Source organism: Hordeum vulgare, chromosome 7H (assembly GCF_904849725.1).
Source record: "Hordeum vulgare subsp. vulgare chromosome 7H, MorexV3_pseudomolecules_assembly, whole genome shotgun sequence".
Classification (NCBI taxonomy): domain Eukaryota; kingdom Viridiplantae; phylum Streptophyta; class Magnoliopsida; order Poales; family Poaceae; genus Hordeum; species Hordeum vulgare.
The window spans coordinates 530,328,718-530,336,944 of NC_058524.1; positions in this window are offsets into that span (position 1 = coordinate 530,328,718).

An 8,227-nucleotide genomic window follows, 5' to 3' on the forward strand; every position below is an offset into this window, starting at 1 on the left:
GGGGCAGGGGAGGTGAATTGACCGCACGAGCACGGGCTAGCTACTGGACATGGAGAGGACTCGAGAACAAGAGGAAACGGACGAGGCCGAGGGTCCCAATACAGAGAGCATACATTTGGCGTGATCTGCCTGTGGTCACCGCATGGCCACGACATTGACACGCTTTGCTCGATGCCAAACAATGTCCAGGGTGTTCTCCTTGCTTCACTGAGTTGACTAGAGAGGTTTTGGAGGGAAGTGGCTACAAGAAATGACTGGTTGGACCTGAGAAGGCACGTAACAGCAAGGTGTCTGGAGTGGGGTGGGGGAGATTCAGCTGGTGATGGATGCTGATCTTTGCCTTGCCGTCATCTTACACTAAGATGAGTATTGTGGCCAAGTTTCAAACCAAATGGAGGATTTTAGCAAGCACTTGCTGTACAAACCACCATACTGGACAGAAATGATACCTTGATGTGGCACTCACATACTAGCTTGCATTGAGCTGAAATTTGGAGGAGGAGAATTATTTGAACATATGAAGATACTGGAAAAGTTTCCGCTCATTTGAGAATACCAAAGTGATACTTCGTTCACAGAGGTTCCAAATGGACAGAAATTTAGGAAAATTGCTGGAAAAAGATTGATAGAGGGATTGAGCTGATTTTTGGTTTCCCTGAGTGATTCATCAATGTTAGTTACCATGAAAAATTTCAGCTCAAATAGATCAAGGGTTCAAGCACTTCCTTTGCAAATTGCCCAACTCGACATAATTTGCAAATTGATGTTGTGCTCAAAATTTGAACTATGGAACTTGGGTTCTTGGTGGAAATGGGGAAAATATGGATATTAGAAGCTCCACAATTTATTTGGGATTTTTTCGGCTACCAAAATGGTAGTTCCTTTAGAAAGTGCCCAAAATGCAATATTGGCATTAAATAGGAATGCAATTTTCCCCATTTAATTATGGCCAATATTTTTATGGGAACTCAATATGATCACAAAGAATATCTCCACAGGTTTTCATGAACTCTGGAGATGGATAGATATTTTCCTGGATTTAATTCCTTTAACTAGCAGAAAAGGAATTAATTATAAATAAAAAATATTGCAAGTGACTTGGCAATATTTTTGCATATCCAGGGTTTATGGATGAAGGATGAGCACTGGGGAAGGTTTGGGAGGCAACAGGGCAAAGGAAATTGAGGTTCCTTTGTAACTGGAAGGATTAGGGTTTCCCTTCCGGCAACTCGGAAGGTAGTGTTTTGACGGCAAAACCGTGAGAATAGATCCTATGTGGCAAGGTTGGATTGGGAAGAATATCTAGCTGGATAGGGAAGGCAAGTCTAGATGACCATCTTCACATACCTAAGATCTATAGTAATCCGATAACATCGAGAAAAAAGACGGGAGCCAAATCCGCAAAAGAAAAAAAACAGGAGCGAAAACCAGGGTGTTACAAACCTACCCCCTTAAGAAAATCTCATCCTCGAGATTTCCAAGCTTACCTCCCGGGGAAGCGGGACTTACCTGTGTGCGACTTGGATCCATCATCCCTCTTGTCTTCGTTGGTTCTCTGACCCTTTAACTGCCTCTTCGAAGGGACCAGGTGTTGTCTCTACACACAATTCTCTTGAATCCTTCTCTTTCCTGTCAAGTGTACCTTTTGTCCTAGTAGCGGTGTTGCTGGGTGGGTAATACCAACAAACAGCTCGGTTTCCTTGGCCTGGAAGTAACTTCTTCAAGTTTTATCGCGATACTGCGTACTCTGACTGTCGTGGGCAAGACATCCTTTCATGGTACCAGGCTCACGTGCTCGTATGGCCTCGAGTGAATGGGAGTGGCTTTCTTTTGCCATGTTAGAATGCTTAATTTGGTTGTGGATTCCATATCGATGTTTCTGTCTGCCATAGGCATTCTGACTTTGCCCTTAGGTGATCTATAATTCCAGGAATCAACATGATTGAACTATGGCTGCTATATCCTCAACTGAAATGTCACGCATGATCACAAAGTAATCATAGACAGTAATCTCCTAATGATCTCATGATGTCTCTAAGCTGTTGGTGCTAACGTGCTTTGAGCCATTCTATCAGAATGTCTTGTTTCAAGCTTGGTCACTCGTGGAGATGGCTTTGTCATATATATAGCCTCCGCAATCCTTGCTATGACAACTGAGCTGAGCATAGTGTCGTAATCATCTGGTGTATCTTTTGGAGCATAGCCTCCTATCTTGGTTGATGACCCATATTCGTGAGGAGTGCGGCAAGATTGTTCGTAGCCGTAGGTATGGAATTGTTGTGGCCGCATATGCAAGAGCGTGATAAGAGCTGGTAATACCACTCTATATGTGAAGTTGTATCTTGTGGACCGTCACGGAGGTTGTTTTCCCACAACTTCCTTGGTTCTTGAAGGTTCCTTTGATGGACTTTTCATGTACTGCCAACACTATCCCTTGATTGTTTTCCCTGTTTGTTGGCTTGTTCGCACAACTTACTCTTGCATATCTCGTAGGGGTTGTTGTGCTCATATTCTTCTTCTAAACAGGGGTCCAATGTTTCTCTGAACACAGTCATTCCCGTGTACGAGTGGCTTGCATGAACTGATCCACTGGACTGCATGCTCTCAACATATGTAGGTGTAGGATAAATCCTTTCATAACCACTGAGTTCTGAGGCGGATGTGTGTCCAGACTAGTTCGTGCTCCTGACAAGATTGTTGTAGGCACGATGGCATGTTGAGGAAGGCTGAATTCCTTATGCTCGAAGCTTCTGCCAAGGTAGCGTGCTGAAGAAGGCTCGGTATCGTGCCTCGAAAGTTTTCCTTCATGTGGCTTACTGCTGAAGGTCGGGATCCTTATGCCGGAAATCTTCCGCGGTAGCACGCTGTGGAAGATGGGAGTGTCGTATCCTAGAAGGATCTCACTGAGTGGCGTACCGAGGAAGATTGGCCGTCTGGTAAGCTCTTCTCGGTAGCTTGCGGGGGAAGGTTCGGTTCCTTATATCAAAATCCTTGTGTACACAGTCGGATCTATGGCCGATTCTGGCTTCCTTTTGAAGTATCCATAATTTCACCCATAGCGGAGTCACACTTCGTATAGGCCATACCTTGACTGAAGATATTCCAATGGTCATGCACATCGCTTGTCTTCTGTTGGTCTGGTCATCATGGCTGTAAAGGATGCAGAACTGCAGCAGACTTCATGTTGACAATTAATTCAGAATACCCTTTGCATTCAACCCAGGTGTTGTCGATAATAAGCAGTTGACAGATAATTCCATTCTCTTGACCTGAGTTTCCAAGCATGTTAGGTGCTCCTTGATTCGAACAACCGTGAACTTATCCATATTCCCTGCGAACCGGAGTTTGGTTGCTACTTTTCGCTCATTCACATTCTTAAAATAAATGATTCTTGGATCCATTGAAAGAAAACTCAGGGTTCACCCCACTGACTGAAATAATCCTTGTATCGCGGACGGAATAATTTGTCCCTACTGATGTTCATTCTTGGTAGCTCATCTGCCTGTTCCTTAGGCGTGATTTTTTCTAAGGCAAACTCTCTCAGGTATATTCTGGCCTTGTCTATTGCATATATATTCTGCCTTTGACTCATTCTTCATTCCTGACATATCCGGTGCTACTATTCTGAATACCAGGCACTTGGCTTGGCTTGACTCTTGCTGAATCTGGATTATTGTGTATTATCCAAGTTGTATGCTGATCTTCTTAGGCAACTCTTGCAGTTGGATCCAACCGGAGCAGAAAAACGGAGTCGACAGAAGAAACAAGAACCGCAAAAAACCAAAAAGCAAATAAAGCTCAAGTGTTCCGGACCTTACACACATGGCCAAGGATCCACTAGTATAACTAATATAGCGCACTCGATGCACCTCTAAGGATTTAGAAGCGAAACCACACAATGCTCCTGGTAGCACTGGTGTCCACCTCCTACTACTTCCTTAGGGAGCATCCTACTAGACGCAGGACCATAGCTAAAGTGGCTTAGTTAATGATCCTAGGGTTATCGGGGATAGATGGAATTTATAAGAGTTTCCCAAAGGAAACTAGAGTATAAGAGAAATGTCATGGCTAGAAAGAAGGGGTAAGGATATCTGGTTTGCCTTGGGGTTTTAGGGCTCACGTGTCGTTGCTGGGTGCAAGAATTTCACACCAGGGGCAAGGGCCACGAGGGTTGGGGTGTGATGGAGCCAAAGACCTATGGGGTTGCCTTATGATCAATAGTAGCCGTGCCAGGTGGCAAAGATGACTGAAATCCATCTGGTCTTTCTACTGAACACAAGACAATGAAGTCTGGCTAGGGTAACCTATAGTCAGCCAACCTCGCTCTGATACCATTGCTTGTGGCGCCCCGCCTGATTACCACTGTAGCCAGATGGTCGCCACGCATACCAGCCTAGGAAATCACTCTGGTATGCGCATTTAAAACAGATATCATGAACACATGCATTTCCGTTAATAGATATAAGGTTCTTACATGGGATTTTACAAGGGTGAAGGCAGCAGAAAAGCTCTATCTAAGGAAGCATGGTCTTGGTGCGGCACCAATCCACATGGATCTGACTGGGCTACCTTCCTATCCCGCGAACGCTCTGGCTCCTTGACGATGGACGATGGATCCTTATGTGAACCTGGCCACGTTAAAGGCCGCTGAGTACTTTTGAATGTACTCGTAAGCAAACCAAGCTAACATATACACTAAGCCAAGCGATCTATGGCATTCAAGCATGCACTTGTTATTAGATAAATATTAATTATCATGACCTAGCAATCCTATCTAGCAATATTAATTATCATGTTATAACAAGATTATCCAGCAAGATAACTACTAAAGTAGATATGATAATGTAAAGTATATTAGGTAAATAAATTATACTCCGAATATTCTCATGATCCAATCTGAATGTGATCCAAATCCAATCGAACTCATGTGGTCATCCGACCACTCATCTCATAGCCATCCCGTGGCTAACATGTCATATACGTGACATCTTCTGATGTCTGTGCAAGACGACTTCTTCCATTATTAGTATCATTATTACAGTTGACCACCTACTGAGGTCTGGACGGGCTGTCCAATACCGTGGACGCGGCTATTCGAATAGATTTGACACTCTGCAGAGGTTGCACACTTTACCCACATCATGGAGCACTGACCTCGTGATCCCATTTGGGTGGACCAGTGTTGCTCGAACGAAACCTGCCTGACCCGTGACTCTCCCATCGTACCACCGGCATTCATCCTCCCCCGGAGTCCTGCCCTGGGTGGACCCTATGTCCTCATGACACCTGCCACCGTCGTGGCCAAACAAAATGTCCCAAACGGGGACTCCCGGGTTAAACAATCAACTAGGCTCACAAGGTTATCGCCGCCTACCAGGCCAAGGTAGCACACGTGCATAACCTTCCCTGTCGGGATGTACCGGTGAAAGAGCACGTGATCAGGTCAAGTCAAGGTCGTCCCATAGCAGCAAATGTGGCTGCACGGATAACCCCAGACAGGTGACTCTAGATCAACCGACTACATTTCACTTTTGCAGCATTTATCAAGAATGGTTATGTCTCACGATAACTTGAGATGACAGCTACTATACATTAAAATAAATTACTTTCAATTATCACCTAGCAAACTATGCAAGTAATGTAAACATTAAGTGTAATCTAACCGAAGTTTAACTATTCCTATCACATGCATAATTATTAATTAAACCAAAAATAATAATATAGAGCAATGTTGTAGGGCATATATCAGATGGTCGTCTTGCCTAGGGGTCGAAGAATACTCCGGGAAGAAGTGCGATCACCTCACGGAAGGATTCGTCAGAAAGGATTCTCTCTCGGAAGACTGATTGAAGGGCAATGGAAAATGGGTATGTTCACAGTGTGAACCTATTCTGAAAGTGACCTCATCGGAACGGGCTTGACGAGATGAAGAAGTGGGCGCTGGAATCACCTCAATCGGAGCTATGGATGAAAAGTTATAAGAGTTGTGGTGTGAGGGTCTTATCTGCAATAAAAATATTCACAACCGGGTCCCTGAGCAGTGCGGCCGGGCAGAGGGCGAAAACACATTTTAGGAAATATGCCTTCGGTGCAGAGAGACGACTTTACACAAGGGCGCCTCCACTTAACCAGCTGGACCGGCCCTTAGTCACTAATAGGCAGGTCCCGCTGGGCCTTTCTCTCTCCTCCTCACTTCTCTCCTTTCCCTCCCGACGGACAGAGGCTCCGGCAAGGCCGACGACTCCGATGGCGAGATCGACGACTCCGGCTATCATCTCCGGCATTCCAGACACCGACGGTCTCGGGAAGGAGCGCCACATCCAGTGGTGGTGAGCAGGGACAACGGGAATGGCTAGGAGTGTAGTGACGGAAGGAGGCAGTAGGTGGCGGCCTCGGCAATGGCGGGGCTCCAGCGACTGAGGAGTGTGGGAGAGAGCACGGGGGGTGGAGGTGGTCTACGACGAGCGGGGAGTGTTGGAAATGTGCCCTAGAGGCAATGATAAAATAGTTATTATTATATTTCCTGTTTCGACATAATCGTTTATTATCCATGCTATAATTGTATTCAATGAAAACATAAATGCATGTGTGGATGGTTAAGGTTTTCTGACCATATGTCCCTAGTAAGCCTCTAGTTGAATAGACAGTTGATCAAGGATGGTTATGGTTTTCGGACCATATGCAAGTGTTGTCACTTGATGACTAGATCACATCATTGGGAGAATGATGTGATGGACAAGACCCAAATTATAAACGTAGCGTGTGATCGTGTCATTTTGTTGCTATTATTTTCTGCGTGTCAAGTATTCATTCCTATGACCATGAGATCATGTAACTCACTGACACCGGAGGAATACCTTGTGTGTATTAAACAATGCAACGTTAGTGGGTGACTCTAAAGGTACTCTATAGGTATCTCCGAAGGTGTCCGTTGAGTAAGCATGGATCAAGACTGGGATTTGTCACTCAATGTGACGGAGAATTATCTCGGGGCCCACTCGGTAATACAACATCACATATAAGCCTTGCAAGCAATGTAGCAAATGTGTTAGTCACAGGATCTTGTATTATGGAACGAGTAAAGAGACTTGCCGGTAACGAGACTGAAATAGGTATAGGGATACCGACGATCAAATATCGGGCAAGTAACATACCGAAGGACAAAGGGAATGGTATACTGGATTATATGATTCCTTGGCACAGAGGTTCAACCGATAAGATATTCGTAGAATATGTAGGACCCACTATGGACATCCAGGTCCCGCTGTTGGATATTGACCGGGCAGTGTCTCACGTCATGTGAGCATAGTTCTCGAACCCGCAGGGTATGCACACTTAAGGTTCGGTGACGTGTCGGTATAGTTGAGTTATAGGTTTTGGTGACCGAAGGTTTGTTCGGAGTCCCGGATGAGATCACATACATTAATAGGTTTTCCGGAATGGTCCGGAAAGGAATATTGATATATAGGATTGTTTCATTTGGCCTCCGAAAAGATTTCGGGCATAATCAGTAGTGTACCGGGAGTGACGAATGGGTTTTGGGTTTTTGCCGGGAGGGGCCCACCCACCTGGGAGTGAACCTAATAGCCCATAGATGGTGCACCAGCCCTTAGTGGGCAGGTGAGGCCAGCCCAAGTGGACTATTTCGGCCAAGGAAAGAAAATCAAGGAGAAAAAAAGAGGGAGGTGGGAAGGAAGGAAGGGACTCCTCCTTCCCCAAACCGAATTGGAGGTGGAGTCCCTCCTCTCCGAGTTTGGTCGGTGCCCTAGGGGCTCCCTTGAGCCTCAAGGCTAGCCTCTCCCCTCCTCCTATATATACTAGAGGTTTTAGGGTTTTTGAGACACAACTTTGCCACGTGCAACCCTAAACCTCTACTTCGTAGTTCTTCCTCTAGATAGGTTTTCTTCAGAGCTCGGGTGGAGAACTGCAGGAATAGATCATCACAATCACCAGCGCGCCGTTATGCTGTCGGTAAAATCTCTTCTACTTCCATGTCTCTCTTGCTGGATCAAGAAGGCGGAGATCATCATCGAGCTGTACATGTGCTGAACGCGGAGGTGCCGTCCGTTCGGTGCTAGATCGGGACGGATCGTGGGACGACGGTGATTTGAATCATGAAGCTATTCCACTACATCAACCGCGTTTCTTAACGCTTCCCGCTTAGCGATCTACAATGGTATGTGGATCCGATCTCCCTCTCGTAGATGAACATCACCATGATATGTCT